The following is a 25,807-nucleotide window of genomic DNA, read 5'->3' as shown; positions in this document are numbered from 1 at the left end:
GGGTGACGTGCGCGCGCCAGGCGGATGCCGAGGGGTCGCGGGCGGCCGCGGGGGCTGACGGGTAGCGAGGCCCGCCTCGGAATCTCGATGCTGAAGAGGGACTTTGCGGTGGGCCTTTTACATCTGTAGACGTTGGAGGCCCGCAGAAAGGATACTGTGTCGGAGGAGGTAAAGCACAAGAGAGTGCTTTGTAACCGGAAAGTACCTTTCAAAAGTGAGTTTCTCCTGGCGTCTCTTTTTACCTCGGCCCGTCTCGTCTCGGCCTCTTCCCAGCCGCGACCCCAGAACTGCAGATTCTCTTAAGAGCACCCTTCTTCTCTACCCGCCGCGGCGCCTAATTTCGCTCTCTTCCCTCTACAAGCCTGTTTTTTTGTTTTTGTTTTTTAAAAGAAGTTAAAATACTTTCGCTAAACTAGGAACTGCTTACAGCTGTGCCCCTTGGCCATTTGGTACAATCCTGCTCCGAGACCTTGAGGTATTTGCCATTCAGACGAGACCCGTTAGAGTCCTTCCTTCGATAATCTTCAGTTCTTTTTGCAGATCTGTTCTTTTTTCGGTTACCTAAAACTGGGAAAGTGGTAAAAGAACATAAAGGCTTAGGGTTTCCTTTATTTTATGTTGCAGGGCTTCTGCTACAAACTAAGGTATCTGTGAAGAACTTTGTTTAGAAAAAAGAAAATTAAAGAGCAAAAGGAGATAGCTCAAAAAAAAAAAAAAAAAAGAAAAAAGAAAGGCGATAGCTTTAGTCCCTGGAAGCATCTTACTTGACATGACTTTGTTTCATGTTTTTGCTGAAGTAAAATATCCGAAGTAATGCACTTGCTGATGGCACGTTGCGTATTTCTATCTCAATACCCTGTCTCATTACCGTTCTGAACCCCGCTTGACCAGCAACATAAAACAACGAACTGCGCAAGGTCCAATATTGCATTTTGTATGACTCAGTGTAACAACCAGCTGTAATATGTAGGTTTTATTTTTTATTTTTTCCTTGGTGTTTCATGCTAAAGTGAGAAAGGGAAGGTTTTTTTTTTTTTAAAAGCATTCTCTGGACTGTTTAAATTTAATATTTGTTATTGTCCTTCACTAAAAAAAATAACCATCAGCAAGAGGGTTAATTGAAATCTAGATAAGCCTATTTTCTATCATTTTACCCTGGTCAAAACTGCCAAAGTAAAATTACAATGGAAATTTCTACAAAGATGTTTAGATACAGGTTCATGTTCATGAGCTAGGATAGTGCAGAAGATGATTCACAAAGTGATGATTAAAAGGTTGGTGTTTACATTCGAGTTTCCTTTCAATTTCCTCTTAGGAGCTTACTTTTGGTTTGGTGGAAGAAGGACCCTGGAGCTTGTTGATCCTGAAAATGTTCATCTCAGACGTCCTTGTCCTTGAGACTGTTCTGTTGGGGAGATGGTTGAGGTAGGGGTGGGTTGAGGGGAAGAAAAGTTGAGAGAAGGCCACTAAATATTTGTTTCTTAATTAGAGGCTTTGTTGTCTTGACAAGAGCGAAACAAGCTGTGTTCAGTGAGATTCGTAAGGTCTCTAAGAAGTTTTTCTTTATAGGAATAAAAAATATATACCTCAGTTAAAAGACAGAACATAGTAAAAATGCTCAAGTGCCAAATATATAAATTGATGTGACCAACACCCAGATCCACATATACAGAATACCAGACACCCCAGAGAGAGCTTCTTTATGTCCCTGCTAACCACATCTTCTTACCGCCAACAGCACCACCACTATTCTGTCTTGCTTTGTATGTTCTTGAACATCATATAAAAGGAATTATACTGCATGTAGTTTTTTTTCTGTGACCGGCTTCCCTTGAGCAGTGGATACCTGGTTTGCTATTTCTAAGTAGAAGAAATGGGATGAGCAGAAGTCTATATGGATGAAACATTTTTCTTCTTGTTTTTCGTCTTGCCTTAAAATTTAAAGATGTGTAGGCATACATTAGCTATTTCTGATGCATTAAATGAGCTATGCTAATGTACTAAAAGGAGATCGTTCCTAACCCCACCAATTAAAAAAATCCTCGTTGTGCACTTTGGGAATATTTTCTTACATTCCCTTTACTTTAAATTTTAAATCCTGTTTTGTTTTATTTTTTAATTTGCATTTCATTTCCACAGTCCTGCCTTCTTGGCAATACATGAAACAGAGGAGCTGAAGGTAATATTGTTCTAAATAGAAGTGGCAGGCTTATCTGACCACCTTCTGATGTAGTGTCCAACAAAATTTGGTTTTATTATAAGGGTTTATTTCTTGTGTTTAGACCCCATCTTTAAAAGACGAAGTTATGATCAGAAAAGGCACGACAAAATAATATGTGGATAAGTTTAAAGAAGTTATTTCGTGTTAAGAACTTGAGTGAGGATTGGTAATCCTCTGCCTGCTTTATGTCCTAGCTAGGCCCAGATCTCTAATTTCTTTACATGCTTTCCTTCTATAAACTCATCTAGTCCTGTGAATTCAAATATGATCAATAAGTTGATGTATCCCAAATCTATTTCCAGCCCAGACGTCTCTAGTACTAATCCCAAACACCTCCTGTACATCTCTGGGCATCTTTGCCATTTTTCTATTGCTATCCTCATCTTTTTCATTGATTTATGTTTTCTGGATAATAATACATTGTTGGTTATATTGTTGCCTCTCATCTTCCAGTCTGTGCCTTTTCTTTGGCCTTTGTTTGTGGTGTCTTTTCTTACACTGAAATTTAGTTTGAATGTAGTCACATTTATTCATCTTTTCCTTTATATTTTGTGCTTTGGGTGTCTGGTTTAAGAAATCCTCTCCTACCTCAGAATCACAAAGATATTCATTTATCTTTTTGCTAAAAGTTTTAAACTTTTATTCATGTTTTATTCTTTTTTTAATCACCCTATTTTTGTGCATGAGGTAGAGATCTAATTTATTTATTTTATATATGAACAACTAATTGTTCTAGCAGCATTTATTGAATAGTATAACTTTTATTTTATGGTTTGTAATGTCATTGATTTCAAATCAGTTTTCCACACATCCATGGATTGTTTATTATTTTCCATTGGTCAATTTGTATGACCTCTATAACATAACCACACTATCATAATTGCTACAGCTTTATAATAAGTGTTAATAGCCAGTAGGGTATTAACAATAGTTAATATTCACCTATTTTCTTCAAAGTTTTCTAGGGAATGACAGGCCCTTTCCTACTATATTTGAATTTCAGCATCACCTTGCTAAGTTCTATGAAAAACTTGAGTGTTAATTGAAAATTCATTAGGGCCTCAGTTTCTCCTCTGTAATATGCTGATAGTAATGGTTGTTATGACTATATGTAATTAATTTTTTTAGTGTGCTTAATGAATGGTTATTATCAGCAGTATTGTCTTCATCGTTATCAATGAATGAGCATTTCCTCTGGCTTTGAGATCTTAAATTCAGAAATCCTACCTCCTAACCACAACCTCATTTATTTGTTTATACATCGTCCACTCCTTTACTCCCACTAACCTTATTTTTTGACTTCTTCAAGATATTTAGTGTTGACACCATCTGTATTTTTCTAGTCTGTCAGTCCAATCCTGGCTTTATTTTTTCCCATTCCTCACAAAAGTTGCTCTAAATCTTCACCATTCTATATTACTTACTTATTAAGCCTTCTAATTGATACTATCAGGCTTGTTTTGGGCTCAGATGACCTTGATTTTTAGTTACTAGAGAATCTTTCTTCCCCATCACCTCTAAATGTGACTATAATTCCTCCTGTACTTAGTGTCTGCCCTGTCCTTTAAATTTAACTCCTCCCTATGTTCTAGAACTCATCCTCCAAAACCTTGCTCCATCAGTTACCTTCTCTCAAATTTTCATTTTCTTGCTCTCTACTGGCCCTACAAACTGGTGATTTCCAGGCTTTCACATTTCACCAACCAATACATTTTTTAATTGAGGAAATCAACATGGGTTTGCCAACTTTATTTCGTCAAGAAAAGATATTTAAAAGCAGTATAATAAACAACAAAAAATGACTACCATCTACTACTGGAAGGCAATATAGCATAATAGTTAAGACCACAAGACTCTGGAGCTAGACTGTTTAGACTAGAATTCTGGCTGTGCCAGGGTAAGATATATAACCTATAAGAATGAAGACAATACCTACTTCTTAAGGTTGTATTGTATATACTAATTCAGTAATTCATATATATGAAGCAACTAAAACAGTACCTGGCACATAGACATGCACAGTGGTGTTAGCTTTTATCTTCGTCATAATTATTACTTTTACATTGCTATCAACACATCTTTTTTTTTTCCTTTTTTTTGGCTGCGTTGGGTCTTCGTTGCTGTGCGCGGCCTTTCTCTAGTTGTGGCGAGCAGGGGCTACTCTTCGTTGCAGTGCGCAGTCTTCTCATTGCGGTGCTTCTCTTGTTGCAGAGCACGGGCTCTAGCCGCGCGGGCTTCAGTAGTTGTGGCTCGCGGGCACTAGAACGCAGGCTCAGTAGTTGTGGCGCACGGGCTTAGTTGCTCTGCGGCATGTAGGATCTTCCCAGACCAGGGCTCGAACCCGTATCCCCTGCATTGGCAGGCGGATTCTTAACCACTGTGCCACCAGGGAAGTCCCAACACATCTCTTTTATTGTTGCTGAACCTCTTTTTGTTTCTTACAGTGGTTGCTCTAGGGCTGCACAGTCTGTATGATAGTGCAGTATGCCAGTGCTAATCACATGTGGCTCTTGGGGACCTAATTAAGATTGCTGTAAGTATAAAATGCTTAAGAGGACCCCATGCTGATTTCTGGAGCTCTTTTTCTGTGTATCTCCCACCTCCCCTTTCTCTACTCTGAAGATAACGAGTAGAGAGACAAAGAGTAAATTCTACAAGTTGATAGAGAGAAAAAAACAGGTTTCATATGATGCATACAGAGGTGAATGTGTTGGACTTCTTAATAACAACTCTGGAAGCGAAAGGGTAATGGAGCAATGCTTCAGAATTCTGAAGGAAAATTACTTCTAATTTAGAATTCTGTATAAGTCACGCTGTCAATCAAATAGAAGGCTAGAATAAAGTTATTTTCAATCCTGAAGTCTCTCAAATATACAGTTCATTCATCCTTTCTCAAGAAACTAATGGGGGATGGGTACCACCTACGTGTGGATTAAACCAAGAATAAGTAGGACATGTGATCAAGCAAATAAGAAGCCCAAAGTAAGAGAGAGGTAAAAGGAATTGGAGATTGATAGATTGAAACAATAAGATGAAATTAATGGAACACCTAATATGTTCGAACAAATTGAGAGGAGACCTACCCTCCTGGGCTCAAATTAATGATTTAAGTTTGGGGTTAAATTAATGATTATTATGTGAGAAACTAAGCAAATTTTTAAAAAGGATTTCTATTAAATCTGTCAGTTTATGTATTCAGACATTTTTAAAGGGATAAACAAAACTTTTAAAAAGAGGATTTTGATTTTGGTATTTGGCATTCTAATATTATACTTCCACTTTGTTTTTGAGGAACCACATTTTAACTGCCCACCTTACCCACAGTGTTAAGAGGAAATGCAGCAAACTGGAAATAACAGCGAAACTAGAGAAACAAAATTGGTATCTTTAAATTAATAACAAATGGTAAAACTATTTAAAAATCTTCTTCCATAATGCTTGTGGTGCTAAAAACAAGCAGTATATAGAATTGCCTAATAGAAAATTCCTAGAGACACTTGGTAGAATAGAGTGAACTTGGAAAAAACCTTTCAAGAAATTATTCTGTAATTTCTATGAGTGTGTATTGAGATGCCACTTTTGTTGTCACTGACTAGAAAAAGATTATAGTTAAAAAGTAAATAGATACAAAATTTATGTATACTTACATAATAAAGAGCTTAATTCTATGTAGATCTTTAAAGCTTCTTTTTCTTTTTTGGAAGCCACCTTTTTTGTCTTAGAAATTCCATGCTTACTGTAATCTTGATATATAATCATTAAAAAAATAGGGTAGATTCTTATTTACCTCAGGAGTTTATGGAACTAGCCTACTCCAAGTGCTGATGAACTAGGTACTAAAGAAAACAGGAATCTGATATGCTTTGTGATACCACTGTGCATTTAATAATATGTTGCTTTATATTATCTAACTTTTGAATTTATATTTGCCTTTGAGCTTGTAAACTCAAAGATAGCTGCATTTTATATGGAATAACGCTATTCAGATTGAATGCACCCAGTATATCTTGTTAATGACTGTTATGTTTAGAAAATATGTAGGTTGTAAAAATCTGGAAATAAACAGTTTAAGAACATAAGCCACACCAAGTATAGTAGATGGATAATTTCCTGGTTCCTCCATGTCATGTTAACTTAAAAAATGTATTTAACATGTCATTTATGGCTATTCGCATCTTTTCAACCACATTTCTATTTTGTCCACATAATTCTTAAGCATATTGTTTTTTTGCTACTCCTGGTTAACATACTATTTTTGACATATTACTTCTTTAAATCAGAAACTTTAAATTCCACTTAAGATTTTCTGAGGTGCAATTTTCTTAGGTATTAGCAAATCTAATAGTTCAAACTAATTTCATTTGCTATCTTAGCACTAATCATTTTTTTAAATTAATATATTTTATTTACTATATTTTATTTTTGGCTGCATTGTGTCTTTGTTGTTGCGCACGGGCTTTCTCTAGTTGTGGCGAGTGGGGGCTACTCTTTGTTGCGGTGCGTGGGCTTCTCATTGTGGTGGCTTCTCTTGTTGTGGAGCACGGGCTCTAGGTTCATGGGCTTCAGTAGTTGTGGCACGCGGGCTCAGTAGTTGTGGCACACGGGCTTAGTTGCTCCGCGGCATGTGGGATCTTCCCAGACCAAGGCTCGAACCTCTGTCCCCTGCATTGGCAGACGGGTTCTTAACCACAGTGCCACCAGGGAAGCCCAGCACTAATCATTTTATGCCTGGACTGTAGAAAAACCTGCCCAATATTTGACTTTGAGCCTCCAACTCTAAAATATTCTATGCAAAGCTTTAAAAATAGTTTTTCTAAAAAATAAATAAATAAATAAATAAAAAGTTTTCCTCAATGAAGGTTTTTTGTTTTTTTTAATAGACTTTATTTTTTAGAGCAGTTCTAGGTTTGTAGAAAAATTGGGCAGAAAATACAGAGAATTTCCATATGACACTTCACACAGACATACACACCCAGCTTCTATTATTTACGTCTTGCATTAGTGTGGCACATTTGTTACAGTCGATAAACCAATATTGTTTCATTACTATTAAAGTCCATAGTTTACATTTAGGGTTCACTCTTTGTGTCATACAGTTCTGTAGGTTTTGACAAACGCATAGTTTCACGTATCCAACGTTGTGTCATACAGAATAGTTTCATTGCCCTAAAAATGCCCTGCGTTCCACCTATTCATCCCTACCCCTCCCATCTCACACCCCTGGCAACCACTGATCTTTTTATTATCACTATAATTTTGCCTTTTAAATGAAATTTTTACTGTCCTTTAAAACCTGTATTTCTAAAGTAGATCCATATATGTGAAAAAAAAGCAAGTTGCAGAAAATTTGTATAAAATCCTATTTATAGATTTTTAAAACTATACACATTCACACATTTGATTATGCATAGGAAATTTCTGGAAGGAGACAGAAAAATGATTACTTCTATGGAAAGGACAATGGGGAAGAGTTAATGAGGTCTTTTACTTTCTACTTTTTTTTTTTTTTTTTAATGGAAGGGTCCTTAATCCCAACTTCTTTCCATAATTAAGTTTTTTAAAAAAAATTAATTAATTAATTAATTTTTGGCTGTGTTGGGTCTTCGTTTCTGTGCGAGGGCTTTCTCTAGTTGCGGCGAGCGGGGGCCACTCTTCATCGGGGTGCGCGGGCCTCTCACTATCGCGGCCTCTCTCGTTGCGGAGCACAGGCTCCAGACGCGCAGGCTCAGTAGTTGTGGCTCACGGGCCTAGTTGCTCCGCGGCAGGTGGGATCTTCCCAGACCAGGGCTCGAACCCGTGTCCCCTGCACTGGTAGGCAGATTCTCAACCACTGTGCCACCAGGGAAGCCCCTACTTTCTACTTTTATTTAAATTTCTTAACATGTACAATATTATTTTATAATTTTAAGTATTTTAATTATAAAGCTAAAACAATTCTCTGGATGAAGATTTTTTTCAAACATGAAAGCATTGGGAACCACAAAGGAAAAGATCTAGAAATTGTAAATTCATGAAAATATTCAAATTCTGTACCTCAAAAGCATCATAAACTCTGATCCATCATGCTATTTATCCATCTGTAATCGTTAAACTCATATTTTTATACCTAATATTCTCTTATGACTGTTTTATGATTTCTTGTTCCTTCTTCACACATTAGTAACCTCCCACTCAGCATCTTCTTGACTCCTATCTTAGGCTCAGTTTCGTTTTAAAATTAGGGTCACAATTTTTCTTCACCCTCTTTAGCAGTTCCAATCTGCTTTACCTGCTTTATTTATTTATTTATTTTTAAAGTTTGTTTTTAATACTTAAGGCCTTGACTTTTTCTTTTAATTAATTAATTTATTTATTTATTTATTTTTGGCTGTGTTGGGTCTTCGTTTCTGTGCGAGGGCTTTCTCTAGTTGCAGCGAGCGGGGGCCACTCTTCATTGCGGTGCGCGGGCCTGTCACTGTCGCGGCCTCTCTTGTTGCGGAGCACAAGCTCCAGACGCGCAGGCTCAGTAGTTGTGGCTCACGGGCCTAGTTGCTCCGCGGCATGTGGGATCTTCCCAGACCAGGGCTTGAACCCGTGTCTCCTGCATTGGCAGGCAGATTCTCAACCACTGCGCCACCAGGGAAGCCCCTACCTGCTTTATTTTTATAAGCAATTATTACCTTCTAAAATGGTTTATTGGTTAGTTAGTTAGATATTTAGCTGTTTGTATGTTTTTGTGTCTGTGCCCCAGGCCATTTCGCACCACTAGAAAGTACGCAAAGATTTTTGTCTGTCTTGTTCACTGATGAATCCTCAGTGCCTGACAGTTCGTAGGCGCACAGTAAAAATCTTTTGAATGAATGATTGGATTGTTTTTAAACTATTAAATTTGTTTTTTAAAATTAAATATCTGTTCCTATGATTCTGCTTCAGTTGGTATATGTTGTTTAATTTGTTGTGTCATATGGTGACCATACTCCTCAGGTGTGTAGATATTTTGGTTCACAAGCTTATGTTCTCTACTGCTCTGTCTGATAATGGATGTGGAGGATGAGCAAAAGGGTAGACCCTAGTTTTATCCCTTCCCACAAGTTTAAGGAATAGAGAGCGGAAGGCTCCAGGCACCACAGAAGAGTCTAGTGCTCTATCTCTGTTGGTTCCTGTTTCACTGGACAACTCCTCTAGTAAAGATTTGCCTTGAAATTCGTAATTCAGCAGCAGAAGGCTGTTGTAATCCACCAAAACCCTGGAGGTTTGAGGAAGGAATGGTGGAGTGACTGTTCACTGCTCTAGAGTATCTGGTCAGCCCACACTCTTTTTCATCAGCAGCTCACTTTAACAGACATTATCCTACACTGGGAAGCTTGATCTGTTGCTGATGATTTTTGTAGTAATCAGTTGTCTGGAACTGATTGTCCCAAAGTGGGATGATCAGTGGGGGAGTGGCAGGAACAATACTTAAAAACTTCTGACCCTAACTAGGGTTTATTCACAGTTTTTGATCTTATTTCTCAAGCCCTTACTTCCTTTCTCTACCTACCCAGGGTTAATTTGGAGGGAAGAAGCCAGCATCCCTTACTAGATCTCTATTTTCTCAGGAACTGTACATAAGAAACCCACTTTAAATATAAAGACACAGATGGATTAAAAGTAAAAGAATGGAGAAAGATCTACTATGCTAATGCTCATCAAAGAAAAGTGTAGTTGCTATATGCAGACAAAACAGACTTCAGAACAAGGAAAATTATCAGTGATAGGAAAGGTCATTACATAATGATAAAGAGGTCAATGCTCCAAAAAGATGCAGCAACCTTTAATGTGTGTATGTCTAACAACAGAGCATTAAGACAGCTAAGGCAAAAACTAATAGAACTGCAAGGAGAAATAGATGAATCCACTATTATAGCTGGAGACTTCATCAACCCTCTTTCAGTAATCAATAGATCTAGCAGGCAGAGAATCTGTGAGGATATAGTTGAACTCTATAGTACCATCAGTCAACTGGATCTAATTGACATTTATAGAATACTTAACCCAACAACAGCAGAATACACGTTCTTCTCAAAAAAGATAGACATTTTTCAGTGTAAGAAATAACTTGTATGCAAAAATATAAACAAAGTTAATAGATATATAATACATTTAGAAAAATATGTACAGTAAAGTTTAACATCTATAACATTAAAAGAGCACTTAGAAATTCACATCAAGGGAACAAGCAGGGACTTCCCTGGTGGCGCAGAGGTTAAGAATCCGTCTGCCAATGCAGGGGACACGGGTTTGAGCCCTGGTCCGGGAAGATCCCACATGCCGCGGAGCAACTAAGCCCGTGCGCCACAACTACTGAGCCTGCGCTCTAGAGCCTGCGAGCCACAACTACTGAGCCGGCATGCTCTAGGGCCCATGTGCTGCAACTACTGAGCCCGTACGCAGCAACTACTGAAGTCCGTGCTCCGCAACAAGAGAAGCCACCGCATGAGAAGCCCACACACAACAAAGAGTAGCCTCCTCTTGCTACAACTAGAGAAAGCCCGTGTGCAGCAACGAAGACCCAACGCAGCCAAAAAAAAAAAAAAAAAAAGATATACACAGTATGGGACCACTTTGTAAATTCAAAAGAAAAAAAAAAAGATATTAAAAAAAAAAGGGGAGCAAGAAATTCTACAGAAAAATGGGGGGCAAAGAATACGAACTCAGCAAATGGTAAATCCAAATGTGAAAAGACACTCAAAATCAGAAGAAATCAGGAAAATGCAAACTAAAATAATGAGATACCAATTAGGCCTATGTAACAGATTGGCAAAGCTTTTTTTTTTTTTTTTGATTCAACTAACATTTATTAAGTGTCAGTTTATTAAGTGATAGAGCTCATCTAGTGCTCACCAAAGCATTGTGAAGCAGATCTTATCCCTGTTTTACAGTTGAAGAAAGAAGTTCAGGTAGGTAAATTGACAAAAATCACAGAAAGGAAACTGGGGAATTCACTCTACTGGAACTATTTTTCTTTTCTTTTTGAGGAGTAATTCATTCAAATGTAACGTGTGTTTGTGTATCTAGATAGGCGGATAGGTATTTATGTTTTGAGTTGAAGTTTCCCCCACATATCTACCATCCACCCATTTCCCATGCCAACACCACTCGTCTCACAACCACTATTTATTAGTTTCTCAAGTAGTTCCCGGAGCTTTTTTATACAAATACAAGTTTATTTTATTCTCCTTAAAAAAACAAACAAACAAAGGTTATAATAATGCAGTGTTCCACAACTCACTTAGAGTTAATGTAAGTAGCTCCATAATGAGAGTTCTTATCATTTAACAGCTGCATTGTATTTCACTACAAGAATGCCAGAATTTATTTTACCAGCCCTTATGATGGATATTTGTATTGATTTCAGTCTTTTGCTTTTGAAAACAGTGTAGTAATGAATAATACTGTTTATAATTTTGTCTCACATGTTCAAGATTTCACAGAAATAAGATTGCTAGATCAAAGGGTATGTAATGTGTGTGGGATTTTGATAGATATTGCCAGATTTCCCTGTGTTATATAAACAACATGGAAGAGTGACCCCACAGCATTGTCATTAGAGTATGTTATCAAACTTTTGGATTTGGGACTGATAAGTGAAAATGTTTAATCTTAGTGTAGTTTTATTATGCATTTCTCCTGTTATGAGTGAAGTGAGACATCTTTTCAGACTGGGCGAAATGTTCAATGAGCAATAGCACCTGTTGCCAGTAGGGATCCAACTAAAAGGGTATTATACATTGCTGGTACAAATGTGAACTTTTTCAGCCTATTTGCAAAACAGTCTGGCAACCTGTGTTAAAATGTTTTAAGCTACAAATATCTTTTGTCCTAGCTACATCATTCTTGCAAATCTGTCCTATAGGTATAGAATATTATGTAAGGATCTATCTGTGAGAATATTCATTGTAGTATCATCCATAGTATCAAAAAACAAGTAACAAAATGAAAGCTCATTAATAGGAAAATGGTTGAATGAATTACAGTTTTTGTATCTTATGGAAAGGAATAAATTAAAGCAGCATGAGTTGAATTGTGATTTCCACAAGATATTGGGTTAGCCAAAAAGTTCATTCAGTTTTTTCTGTAAGATGGCTCTAGTAGCGCTTAGTTGTCTTTAACTTCATTCAGAACAATTTTGTTAGATTGTATGTGACAGCTGTCATATCAGTGTGCATTTTAAAAAATTTATCAAAATTTGTGAATTTTTAAAAAATATTTATTTGGTTGCGCTGGGTCTTAGTTATGGTGGGCTCCTTACTTGCAGCAGGCAGGCTTCTTAGCTGCAGCTCGCCGGGTCCTTAGTTGCGGCAGGTGGGCTCCTTAGTTGCGGCATGCATGTGGGATCTAGTTCCCTGACCAGGGATCGAACCCTGGCCCCCTGCATTGGGAGTGCAGAGTCTTAACCACTGTGCCACCAGGCAAGTCCTAACATTGATGAATTTTTGTGTAGCCATTTTAATATTGAAGATGGAAGAAAACAACATTTCAGCATATTATGCTTTATTATTTCAAGAAAGGTAAAAACGCAACTGAAACGCAATCAAAGATTTGTGCAGTGTGTGGAGAAGGTGCTGGGACTGATCGAACCTGTCAGAAGTGGTTTGCGAACTTTTGTGCTGGAGATTTCTCACTGGATGATGCTCCACGGTTGGGTAGACCAGTTGAAGTTGATAGCGATCAAATCGAGGCATTAATTGAGAACAGTCAACGATATTGCTAGCGGGAGATAGCCGACATACCCAAAATATCCGAATCAAGCGTTGAGAATCATTTGCACCAGCTTGGTTATGTTAATCACTTTGATGTTTGGGTTCCACATAAGTTAAGTGAAAAAACCTTCTTGACCGTATTTCCGCATGCGATTCTCCACTGAAACGTTACGAAGGTGTTCCGTTTTTAAAACAAATTGTGATGGGTGATGAAAAGTGGATACTGTACAATAATGTGGAATGGAAGAGATCGTGGAGCAAGTGAAATGAACCACACCAAAGGCGGATCTTCATCCAGAGAAGGTGAAGTTGTGTATATGGTGGGATTGGAAGGTAGTCTTCTATTATGAGCTCCTTCTAGAAAACCAAACGATTAATTCCAACAAGTACTGCTTCCAGTTAGACCAACTGAAAGCAGCACTTGACGAAAAGCGTCCAGAATTAGTCAACAGAAAACGCATAACCTTCCATCAGGATAACACAAGACCGCATGTTTCTTTGATGACCAGGCAAAAACTGTTACAGCTTGGCTGGGAAGTTCTGATTCATCCGCCATATTCACCAGACATTGCACGTTCGGACTTCCATTTATTTCGGTCTTTACAAAATTCTCTTAATGGAAAAAATTTCAATTCCCTGGAAGACTGTAAAAGGCATGTGGAACCGTTCTTTGCTCAAAAACATAGAAAGTTTTGGGAAGATGGAATTATGAAGGTGCCTGAAAAATGGCAGAAGTTAGTGGAACAAAACGGTGAATACGTTGTTCAATAAAGTTCTTGGTAAAAATGAAAAATGTGTCTTTTATTTTTACTTAAAAACTGAAGGAACTTTTTGGCCAATCCAACACTACTGCTTAAATGAGAAAAAAACAAGATGAAGAAAAGTGTGTATGATATGATCCCAGTCTATAAAACATCATCGTCAACACACATAAATGGTTTGCATATTTGTGTGTGTGCCTGTTTACACTCAAAATATTTACATTTGTAGATGTATATATACACACACGAGTATTTGTATATAACTATATGGGGGAAATAATGGAAAATACGTATTACTTGGGATATAGGTTTGGTTGCTTTAAGGCCAAAATAATAATGACTTAAATAAGATGGAAGTTTTTTTTTCTGTTCCATAACAGTCCAGAGATAATCAGTTCAGGATTGATACAGCAGCCTCAGGTGTTAGGGATCCAGGCTTGTTAATCTGCTATACTCAATATGCGGCTTCTATTTCATGGCCTAAGATGGTTCCAGCTCCTGTCAAGATGTATCTGGGAATGGGAAATGGAAAAACAGTATACCTCTTCATTTTAAGGGCATGTCACAGAATTTGCAGCCATCATTTCCACTTACAGCCCATGGGCCAAAATGTAGTCACATGGCCAGACCTCCAAGGGAAGCTAGGAAATATAGTCCGTGCCTGTGTAGCAATGTACCAAGCCAAAACTTGGGGGTTCTAATACTAAAGGATGAGGGAGAAGAAGGGACTCTGAGAGACACTAGCAGTCTCTGCCATAATAGACTAGATTATCTATTCCTGCATTACAAATCAACCACAAAATTTAATGGCTTAAGACAATAATGATTTATTATTTCTCACCATGCTGTGTTTTGGCTAGAATGTTTTTCTGTTGGTTTTCTCTGGGTTCATTCACGTGGCTCCCTTCACATGGTCTTTCATCCCAGAGTTATTCACAGCATAGTGGCCCAGGGCAGTGTTCCAAAAGGTGAAAAAGGAACTGTAAAGCCTTTCTAAACCTCATCCAGAGAAGTTGCAGAAAGTCACAGCCACTGCATTCTGTGGTCAAAACAAGTCCCAAGGATAGCCTAGATTCAAGAAGTGGGGAAATAAACTACCTTTTGTTAGTTAAGGTGGCAAAGGCACATTGCAAAAAGACATAAACAAAGGAGGCATGATTCATTGGGAGCAAATATTGTAACAGTCTAACATGACGTTTTTACACTTATTATGTGTATGTAAATTTTTGTTTGTCTACATATTCAAAGAAATATAAGTAAGTAAGTACTGTTATAATGAGTTAAATTCATGGTGAGCAGATACAAATATGACCACATCACTCTCTTGCTTATTATTGCCTTACAGATTAAAGCCCAAGCCCCTTAGCCTGCACCATTTCTACTGTATTATACTGTCTCCCAGGAAATGTAATAAAAACCAAGCAGAAAAATAAGTCCTTTCTAGCTGAAGTTGTTGGGCTTCAGGTAAGTTGTGGAATCTGAACTGGGCCTTGAAGGAAGAAGTGTTTGAATTGATGGAGAAGGGCAAGTAGGCATAACCAGTAGTTCCTAATCTTATTAGGACCACCCTTTTAAACTGAAATACAGCATACTGCAGAAACAAATGAAGTATCTATCATAAAGTAAAAATATCCCTCTATCCATCACCCAGGAAATAGAATATTACCAGTTACACGGAAACCTCTTATGTGACCTCCCAATAACAATCCTGTCCGTCCTCCCCAAATGTAACCACTCACACTAATTTCTAACCATAGATTAGTTTTGCCTGGTTTTGAATAATATATGAAAGAGATTAAATGGGCATTTCACCATTATATTTGTAAGATTCATCTGTTTGTAGAAGTAGTTTGTTCATATTCATTGCTATATTCCATTATGTGGATAAACTAAATATATTTATCCATTCTGTTGTAGCTATTTGGGTTGTTTCTACTTTGGGGCTACTAACCAATAATGGTACCACAAGCATTCTTTCATATGTCACTTGGTGTCCGTGGGCAGACATTCCTATTGAGAGAGTACATAGGGTTAAAGTTCCTTGGTCATTGAGGTAGATTCAAATTATAAAGAATGACAGCTTTCCAAAGTTTATGTTTTTTATATCCTCACCAGCAGTATATGAAAGTTTCACGTTCGCCACACCCTAGGCAACACTTAGTATTGTCAGTTTTTTGTTGTTTTTTTTTTTAAGCCATTCTGATGGGTGTGTAGTGGTATCTCATTTGGCATTAATTTGCGTTTACCTGATGTCTATTGAGGTTGAACACCATCTTACATTATTTGCCATTTGGGGATCCTCTTTTTTTTTAAGTGCTTGTTCAAGTCACTTATCCATATTTCTGTTGCGTTGTCATTCTTTTCCTTATTGAACTTTAGGACTTCTTTATATACTCTGGATATGAGTTCTTGGTCAAATATATGTGCACCGAATATCCTTTCCCATAACGTGGTTTGTCTTTTCATTTTCTTAATAGCATCTTTTGGAAAAAAGTTCTTAAGTTTAATATATTTTACCAATCTTTTCCTTTCTTATTTTGAGTGTGCTTTCTATTTCTTTTTATAACCCTAACTGATAGATTAATTGGTACCAGGAGTTATCACAGGAAATGGATCCTCACAATGGGCTTCTGGGATTGGCTTATATGGACACATACACACACATATGTAAAATCAATCACAAGGATAACCTCATTGCTATAGGTAAAGGGACCACAGGTAGTAATCCATGGCTTACAGTACTGTTATGATGACCATTAATAGCATGGGATGGAGTGAAGATGGAGGGGAGGGGAGAGAAAGTATCACCATGGTAATCATAGTAATTATAAAGATTCTGAATCCACCAGGCTTCCCTTATGGTCCTAAACACATTGTACATAGGAAAAAGAAAAACATAAAAACTATGAATATACAGTTAAGAATGCTTGTAGGGGATGAGAACTCCTCCACTGTAGCTTTGAAGGAGTCCTTCATCTTCTGTAATCAGTGGGCAGATAAGGTAGATTCGTAGTACTAATTAAATGCTCACTTCTTCCAGTTTTCTTACACTAAGGTTAGCATTGATGGGAAAGGAGTGGGCCCTGAGACACAGAATGGGGATAGTTGGGCAGACAAGAATGAAGCTGAGAACTCTGAACCTCCATATTCCCCTGAACTTCCTTTGCTCTCAGAGGAAACCAGCCTCCTCTGCACAGAGGCTTTCAGTGACTACATTTGGGGCAGCTCTCGTAAGTTGATTCCTGTTGTCCTCAGAATTTACCCTCACCGCCTCCCAGTTCCATCCCAACATAGCCTCCCCATCAGGGAAGTATGCAGCCTGCTCTGGCAAGAGACAACCTACAGAGGAGTTTAAGACCTTGCCGTTTTGACCAGCAGGAACCTGGGGAGTATATATAGAAGTGGGTTCTAAGGGTGTTACACCGAGGGAAAGTAGATACAAGGTTTGATCAAGGCAAACTTACCTGAGAATTAAGATTTAATATGTTGGCATTAATAGTTTGCTAGGATGAGCCTTGGACTCAGTAACTGCCTACAAATAATAAATGGCCCCCAAAATAAAAATAAACGGTCTACAAATAAAATTTGAAATAATAATTTCAGAATATCAGAAGTCCCCTGGCATACCATAGAGGAAGGAGTACAACGGCTCCTTAGCCATCCTCAACTTTCACCAAGTCATTAAAAAATGCATTGGTGATGGGAGCACCAGCATGCCCAAAGACCTCTGAAGTGGCTCTCCTTTGTTTGCAAAAATGATGGTGATGAAAGCTGTGGTAGAACTGAGTTTCCTGATCTCAGTGGGAATAAAAGAAGCCTAAAGTGGTAGAGATCATATGATAGCATACAACCATCAGAGACAAGGTGGGCACAATTACCATAAGCCAAAAACGAAAATGTTAACGAGTGTGTTTTGACCCACAGGGAAAAGTAGTAATGGTTACTAAATGATCTTGAGGTCCCGAGAAATAAAATAGATTGACCTATTAAGGTGCTGCTTGACATATTTAGGTGGAAAAATTCTGAGATGTAGACTAACTTGTGTTATTACAGTTAAATTGGTCCTTCCTGATGATCGGGAGAGATTTGGTCCCTTAGAGGAGGAACCCTGCGATGCAGCCACAGTGGTATAACCATGAATCTTCCCCTAACCCAGTGGTTTCCAAACTTGTCTGCACATAAGAACACTTTAGAATTCTAAAGCCAAGGGTACACCCCAAGCCAATTAACTCATAAGTTCTGAGGGTGAGACCCAGGCACTTGTATTTTTAAAGCTCCCAGGTAATTCCAGTGAGCAAGTTAGGGAATCACTGCCCTAATCCTTCTCCGGTGGCTGTTTATTGGTTAGAATAGGGGGCCTAAGAAAGTCAAGTGACAGATGGAGTCCTGGCCAGAGTCTAGCTAACAGTGAGCCCAGAGAGACCCACACTGGTTATTTCTCCAGCCCCAGATGTGTAGTAAGAATAAATATATTTTAATAATTGAAGCAATCTTCATTTTGGTTTTCTGACCAATAGATTGAGCGTTACAGTAGGAAGGACTACATAGAAGTTCAGAACTGCTTGTTACCACTCCCTCCCAAGACAGTAAAAGAAAAGCAGTACAGAAGTTAGTGCCCCCATGTGGGCATGGTGATTCGTACCAGATTCCCATTTCAATTCCCTGTGTGGTCACCAGATGGGTCACAGAGATGACAGTGTAAAAACCAGATGGGTAGTGGAAAATGACAGTGGATTGTTGCAAAGCTTAATCAGGTGGGGTGCCAACTGCAGCTGTCCAGGTGTGGTACCTGCACTGGAGGAAGTTAGTACAGACTGTGACCTGGTACACAGGTATGGATCTGGAAATGCGCCCTGCCCTACCCCCACCCGACTCCAGTCAGGAAAGAAAGCCAAAAGCAGGTTGCGCCTAACTGGCAGAGACAGCGGTACACCCTGTCTTGTCTCAGGGCTATGTCAGCTTTCCTGTTGTCTCTATGGTATGGAGGGACCTTGACCATATCACTGTGCCATAGACTATCACACTGGTCTATTACAGCAATGAAATTATGTTAACTGAACCTAGTAAGCAGGCAGTAGCAAGCATTCTGCATGATTTGAGAAGACATATGCCTGCCAGAAGATGCAAGATAAACCCTACAAAACTTCCAGGACCTGCACCGAGTTTCTAGGGGTGCACTGGCCTAAGACATATTAGGATATCCATTCAAGTAAGTGACAGGTAGTTGTGTTTTCTACCACTACAAGAAGAAGGAAAAAATGTTTAGCAGGCCTTTTGGGGTTCTGGAGGCAACAAAATAATGTACATTAGGGTGACCTGCTCTTACCTGTTTTCTGGTAACTGTAAGACTACGTGTTTCGAGTGGGGCCCAGAGCAAACTGTCTTGCCAGTTGGGCCTTATGATTGAGCAGATCCAATGGTATTGGAAGTTCATGTGTTAGAGATGTTAAATGAAGCCTTGGGTAAGTTCCAATAGGGGAATTACAACATAAACCCTTTGGTTTTGGAGTAAGGATGTATCTGCCTCAGCCAACAACATTTTGTTTTGTTTCTTTGAAAAGCACCTCCTGATTTGCTCCTGCTACCTGGTAGAGACGGAACACCTGATCATGGGACATCAAGTGACCATGTGAATAATAAAACCACCCATCATGAACTGGTGTTATCTGATTCACCGCACCATACAACTGGATGAGCACAGAAGCAGTCTACTCCCTATGAGACTGGGACACGGCTACAGTTAAACTAAATGAGCAGGTGACTCAGACTCCTATAGTCCCTGACTCTACTCTTCAGCACTTCTCCCCAAACCCATATAAATTGGCTTCATGAGGAGTTCTTTCTGACCAATTAACGGAAGAGAAAAAAGCATGGGTCCTGTTTGTTCATGGAAGAATCTGCAGTGAGCTGGCAATAGCTGGATGTGAGTGGCCACTACACGCCACCACCACTCATTAGCGGCCCTGACCCAGAATAGTAAAGGGAAATCCTTCCATAGGGAAGAACTTTAGGAGACATGGCCTGAGGTAAGGGTATACACTGGTCTGTTGTCAGTGGCTTATGAGTTGACAGGCTAGACAAGAACTTGGAGAGAACAAATTGGAAAGCTGGTTCCATTTATGAGGCCAGCTGGCATACAATAACCTGCAAATTGGGGATGCTGACCTAAAGAATGAAGTATATGCTTAAAAGCAGTAATCAGTATATGGTGTCACCTTCCCCAAATTGTATGCAGAGTGGAGATGAGAGTAGTCCCTCTATTTTCAGTATGACTAATTTTGTAAAAAAAAAAAATTGGTGGCATGTTTTCCAAACTTGGTGAAAAGCATAAAAGTACAAATCCACAAAGCTCAGTAAATCACAAGCAGAAAAATTGCAATGAAAGTCACACCTATGCATGTTACAGTCAAACTGATAAAACTAATTCAGAAAAACAACTTAAAAGCATCCAGAGAAATTATACATTATACACAAGATGGCAGTTATATGAATTTTTTTTAAAAGGATGCATAACATATAGAAAAATGCACAAATATAGTTGTTCAGCATGACTTGCCACAAAGTGAAGATAACTATGTAATCACCACCCACATCAATAACTATGTCCCTTCTTAGTCATTACTCTTCTTCCTTCCCAAAGGTAATCATCATCCTGAATTGTAACACCAAAGATTAGGTTTGACAGTGGTTAACCTTTATATAAATTGAATACATGACAGCGGTTAACTTTTATATAAATTGAATATATAATGTATTCTTTAGTGTCTGGCTTCTTTTATTTAACATTGTGAGATTCATCCATGTTGTTACCTGGAGCAGTTGTTCATTCATTTTCATTGCTATACAGTATTCTACTTTATAAATATACCACATTTATTTATCCCTGTTGATAAACATCAGAGATGTTTCCATTTTTTGGCTATTAGGAGGAGAGCTGCTGTGAACATTGTTGTGTATGTCTTTGGGTGTACATATGTATGCATTTGTGTTGGGTTCTCTTATTATGCCTAATAAACCACTTGAGGAATTTTTTGGTCCCTGAAACTTCAGACTTAGTGGCTTTGGAGGTTTTAGTACTCAAGGGAGGAATGCTTCCTAGGAAACATCGTTTCAGTGAATTAGAAGTGGACACTGCTTGCTGGCAGGTTTGGGCTTTTTCTGTCACTAATCAACAGAGAGAGAAGGGGATCACTACTGCCAAGGGTGAAAGATTCCTTTTAACGGGGAAATTGGATTGCTGCTACACAGTGGAGTAAGTAGGACTATATATGGAATGTATGATATTCACCAAGATTGCTTCTTGGTATTCTCTTGGCTGATAGTCCAATAAGAAAACTAGAGGAACCCAAAAAGGACCTCCACTAAGATTCATCTTAAAAGAATGAATGTTTGGGTCGCCCCACGTGGTAAAGCACTCCATTCAATTTAGTTGCAAGCAAAGAGTGAGAGAAACCTAGAATGGGTGGTGAAAGAAAGCAGCTATGCTTATGAACCTAGTCCTCGTGACCAGCTAAAACACAGGTTTTATGAAACTATGATTATGTTTTGTTACTTGTTTCTTTTCTCCCCTACCAAGTATGAAAAATTCTGGGGTGGATAATGTTTTTGGCTTCAGATGAGAGTATGACTGAATTGATACCACCCCATGATCACTTTGTAGCTGATGGAAGGAGACTGTGGTGGAAAAGAGTGAGATGAGCATTTATAGTCCCCCTGGCTCCCGCCATTAGAGGTTGCCTTGAACTGGATGTGTACCTTGACCAAAGGTCATTGCCTCTCTCACGATGAACTCTTCACAGTTCTTTCTCCTTCGAGACTTTGCTTAACTTCTTCTGTCTCTTGGAGATTAAGGGAGGTATAGTTCTCCTGCTGTTAGCCCTGGGTTACAGAACTATCCTTGTAATTCTCTTATATCCTATACACACATTTGTAATTAGTCCCTCTGTTTAAAAAAACAAACAAAACCCTTCCTTAAATGATCTTGAGTGCATCATTTGGTTTTTTTAAAATTTATTTTATTTTTATTTGGTTGTGCCAGGTCTTAGTTGTGGCAGGCAGGCTCCTTAGTTGTGGCATGCGAACTCTTAGTTGCGGCATGCATGTGGGATCTAGTTCCCTGACCAGGGATAGAACCCTGGCCCCCTGCATTGGGGGCGTGGAGTCTTAACCACTGCACCACCAGGGAAGTCTCTTGAGTGTATCATTTGTTTCCTGTTAGGACTCTTGACACATGAGCTTTTTATCTTTTGTATTGCTTCTTTTTTTTTTTTTTTTTTTTTTTTATAAATTTACTTATTTATTATGTTTGGCTGTGTTGGGTCTTCGTTTCTGTGCGAGGGCTTTCTCCAGTTCCGGCGAGCGGCAGCCACTCTTCATCGCGGTGCGCCGGCCTCTCCCATTGCGGAGCACAGGCTCCAGACGCGCAGGCTCAGTAGTCGTGGCTCACGGGCCTAGCCGCTCCGCGGCATGTGGGATCCTCCCAGACCAGGGCTCGAACCCGTGTCCCCTGCATTGGGAGGCAGACTGCCAACCACTGTGCCACCAGGGAAGCCCCTTTTGTATTGCTTCTTGCCTAAAATCTACTTGGATATTAGCATAGCCACAGTCTTTGTTCGTTTTTGCATATTTTTTCATTTTAAACTTTTCTGCATTCTAATATTTAAGGGTTGTCTCTTGAAAACAGGTTAAAGGTGTATCTTTATAAATCCAAGGCAACAGTCTTGTCTTTTAATTGGGATAATCAATTTACATTTAATGTAATTACTGATACATCGGGCTTTAAAGCTGCTACCCTACTGTTTGTCTCCCCTGTTCTTCACTCTTTTTTCTCTACTTTCTTTATCCCTTGGGATAGATCAGGTTTTTTTATTCCACCTTTTCCTTTTGATTGGCTTCTTAGCTATATGTTCTTTTACTATTCTTTAATTAATTACTCTAGAAATTAGAATGTGCATACTGGACATCTAAAAGTCTAGTATACACTAGTACTTTATCCACTTCCAAGACAGTGTGAACACCTTAGACCACTTTATCCTCTCCTCTCAATTTATGTGGTGTTAATGTTTTAAATCTGTATGTTTTTAACACCATGATATATCAGCATTGTTTTGTAAAATTCATTGAGATTCACCCATATATTTTCTTTTTCATTGTTCTTCATCCCTTTCAGAATCTAAGAGCTTCCATCTGAGATCATTTCTCTCTGCTCGAAGGCTGCTGTTTCCTCCAAGGCAGAGGTGCTGGTGACAAATTCTCAGTTTCTCTTTGTTTGAAAATACCTTTATATTGTTTTAACTTTTGAAAGTTATATTATCTGAATATGAATTCTAAGTTGGCAACATTTTCTTTTAGTACTCTGAAGATAGCACCATTTGGTTGCAAAGCAGCTGTCTTATTGTCATTCATTTGATAGAATAATTTGTTTCTTACTCAACATTTCCTCTCTTTGCTTTTCAGCAGTTTTAATATGAAGTGCTTAGGTATTGTTTTCTTTGCCTTTTCCTTAAGGTTTATAGTGCTTCTTGAATCTGAGGCAGGATGCTTTTTGTTTGAGACATCTCTTCCAGTATGACTTTGTTACAGTCTCTCAGAGAGCTTTTCCTTCTGGGTCTTAATTATACCTACATTTGGGACTTCCCTGGTGGCGCGGTGGTTAAGAATCCGCCTGCCAATGCAGGGGACACGGGTTTGAGCCCTGGTTTGGGAGGATCCCACATGCCGTGGAGCAACTAAGCCCATGCGCCACAACTACTGAGCCTGCGCTCTAGAGCCCGCAGTCCACAACTACTGAGCCCGTGTGCCACAACTACTGAAGCCCGTGCGCCTAGAGCCCGTGCTCTGCAACAAGAGAAGCCACCGCAATGAGAAGCCCACGAACCACAATGAAGAGTAGCCCCCGCTCGCCGCAACTAGAAAAAGCTTGCACGCGGCAATGAAGACCCAACGCAGCCAAAAATTAAAAAAAAAAAAATTATACCTACATTAGACTTTTTTTTACTATCTCTTCCACTTTTTAAATTTTTTCCATTTTTCGTCCGTTAGTCTCTTTGTTAATCTGTGTGCATATTTTCTTCTGAATTTTCTTCCAATTCTCTAATTTTGTCTTCAGCTCTGTGTAATTGGCTATTAAATCCATTCCCTGGGTTTTTAATTTGTTATATCTTTCAGTAATAGAATTCCATTTGGTTTTGTTTCCATTCTCTACAGTCATTCTTACTCTTATATTTTAAGTTCCTAAACATATTAATGATAGTATTTTTTTTTCCTTTTAGCCACACCACGTGGCTTGTGGGATCTCAGTTCCCCGACCAGGGATTGAACCCGGGCCACTGCAGTGAAAATGCTGAGTCCTAACCACTGGACTGCCAGGGAATTCCCTAATCATAGTATTTTAAAGTCTTCATTTCATAATCCCTATGGGTCCTGTTTCTGTGGTTGCTTCTCTGTCTTGTCATATCGTCTCATACACCTGATTATTGTTTTCTGTGTGCTGGATATTATATATAAAATATTGTAGAGATATTCTGATGCTCTGGATAGCGTTACTTTCTTTTAGAGAGGATTTCTTTTACTTCAGTTAGGCAGCTAGGGCCATTAGTACCCTCAGATCACTACAATCCAGTTGAGACCTGAGATGATTCAGTCCCTACCAGTTCCGATCTATTTTCAGTTCACTCTGACTCTTAGGGTACAGCGCATTAGAATCTCAACAGAAAGACTGAGGTGTTTATCTCTTTCTTGGTGAGCCCAACTCTAGTTTTTCTCCCTTTCCACCCACACCTAGGCCTGTGAACTTGCAAAAAGCTCTGTTCACCTTCTTAGCTGCTTTTGGAAGAGACAGATGCCTCCAGCAGAGATGCTACAAGCATCTCCAACCTGTCTTCATCTACTAGAACTTGGCCCTGAAATCCTCACCATTTTGGTAGCTTTCCAGTGCCTTTAAACAGATGTATTTTTTTGTTTTGGCTCAGCTTTTCTAGTTGTTCTCAGCAGAAGCATGATCAAAACCATCTAGTTCTTCATTACCAGAAGTGGAACTGAAGAGGACTCTTTGTTGTTGTTTTTTTTTAAACTGAGTTATAGCTGATGTACAATATTATATCAGTTTCAGGTGTACAACATAGTGATTCACAATTTTTAAAGGTTATATTCAATTTATAGTTATTACAAAATATTGGCTATATTCCCTGTGCTGTACAATACATCCTTGTAGTTTATTTATTTTATACGTAGTCGTTTGTATCTCTTAATCCCCTGCTCCTATCTTGCCCCTCGCCCCACTCCTCTCCCCTCTGGTAACCACTAGTTTGTTCTCTATACCTGTGAGTCTGTTTCTTTTTTGTTATATTCACTAGTTTAATTTTTTAGATTCCACATATGAGTGAAATCATACAGTATTTGTCTTTCTCCGTCTTAACTTATTGCACTGAGCGTAGTACCCTCCAAGTCCAAACCATGTTGTTGCAAATGGCAAGATTTCATTCTTTTTGTGGCTGAGTAGTATTCCAGTGTATATATATGTAGCACATCTCCTTTATCCATTCATCCACTGACGGACACTTAGGTTGCGAGGACTCTTTTTATTTAATGTCAAAAATTTTACCAGGTGCTCCCTACCCCCTCTCCATCAAAACACACGGGTAGTAGTTGTACATATATTTAGTCTGTAGATAAACTACAAATAAACAATACATATAATAATATATTTATATATTATATAATACATAATAAACGTCCACGTCCCCTGCAATGACTGTTACTCAGGGATCTGTAACTCAAAGAAGGGAAACACTGCTAAAAGCAAAGGCAGTCTCAGGAAAGTTAGAAGTATGTTCAAAGGAACATGAGGAGCCCAGTATGATTAGAGATTTCATGTATAAAGCAGAGATAAAATTCTGATTTTTATTATCTACATAATAGGAAACTATTGGGAATTTATTTATTGAGGTATCTTTCAATAAAAGCTGTGTTTAATCTGATAGTGATATGCAAGACAGAGGTAAGAGTGAAGGCAGAGAAACCCACTAGGAATCTACAGTAATGGACCAAATATGAGTTGATGAGAGGCACCATAGTGTAATGAAAAGAATGTTGACATTAGAATC

At 38.6% G+C, this 25,807-nt stretch overlaps 1 long non-coding RNA gene across 2 annotated transcripts; it reads left to right on the top strand.

The window, feature by feature from the left end:
* Positions 1-62: 62 nt before the first annotated feature.
* LOC137763611 (uncharacterized) lies at positions 63-20,457 on the top strand. Of its 2 annotated transcripts, XR_011073821.1 has the most exons (3): positions 63-214; positions 15,049-15,167; positions 19,265-20,457. It is a non-coding gene; the product is annotated as an uncharacterized lncRNA (long non-coding RNA). The 2 variants fall into 2 exon arrangements; XR_011073820.1 differs by lacking the exon at positions 15,049-15,167.
* The last annotated feature ends 5,350 nt before the right edge of the window (positions 20,458-25,807 follow it).

Source organism: Eschrichtius robustus, chromosome 4, assembly GCF_028021215.1.
Source record: "Eschrichtius robustus isolate mEscRob2 chromosome 4, mEscRob2.pri, whole genome shotgun sequence".
NCBI classification, from domain to species: domain Eukaryota; kingdom Metazoa; phylum Chordata; class Mammalia; order Artiodactyla; family Eschrichtiidae; genus Eschrichtius; species Eschrichtius robustus.
Note: the sequence above shows the minus strand (reverse complement) of the source record. Positions and strands in the feature narration are given on the sequence as shown.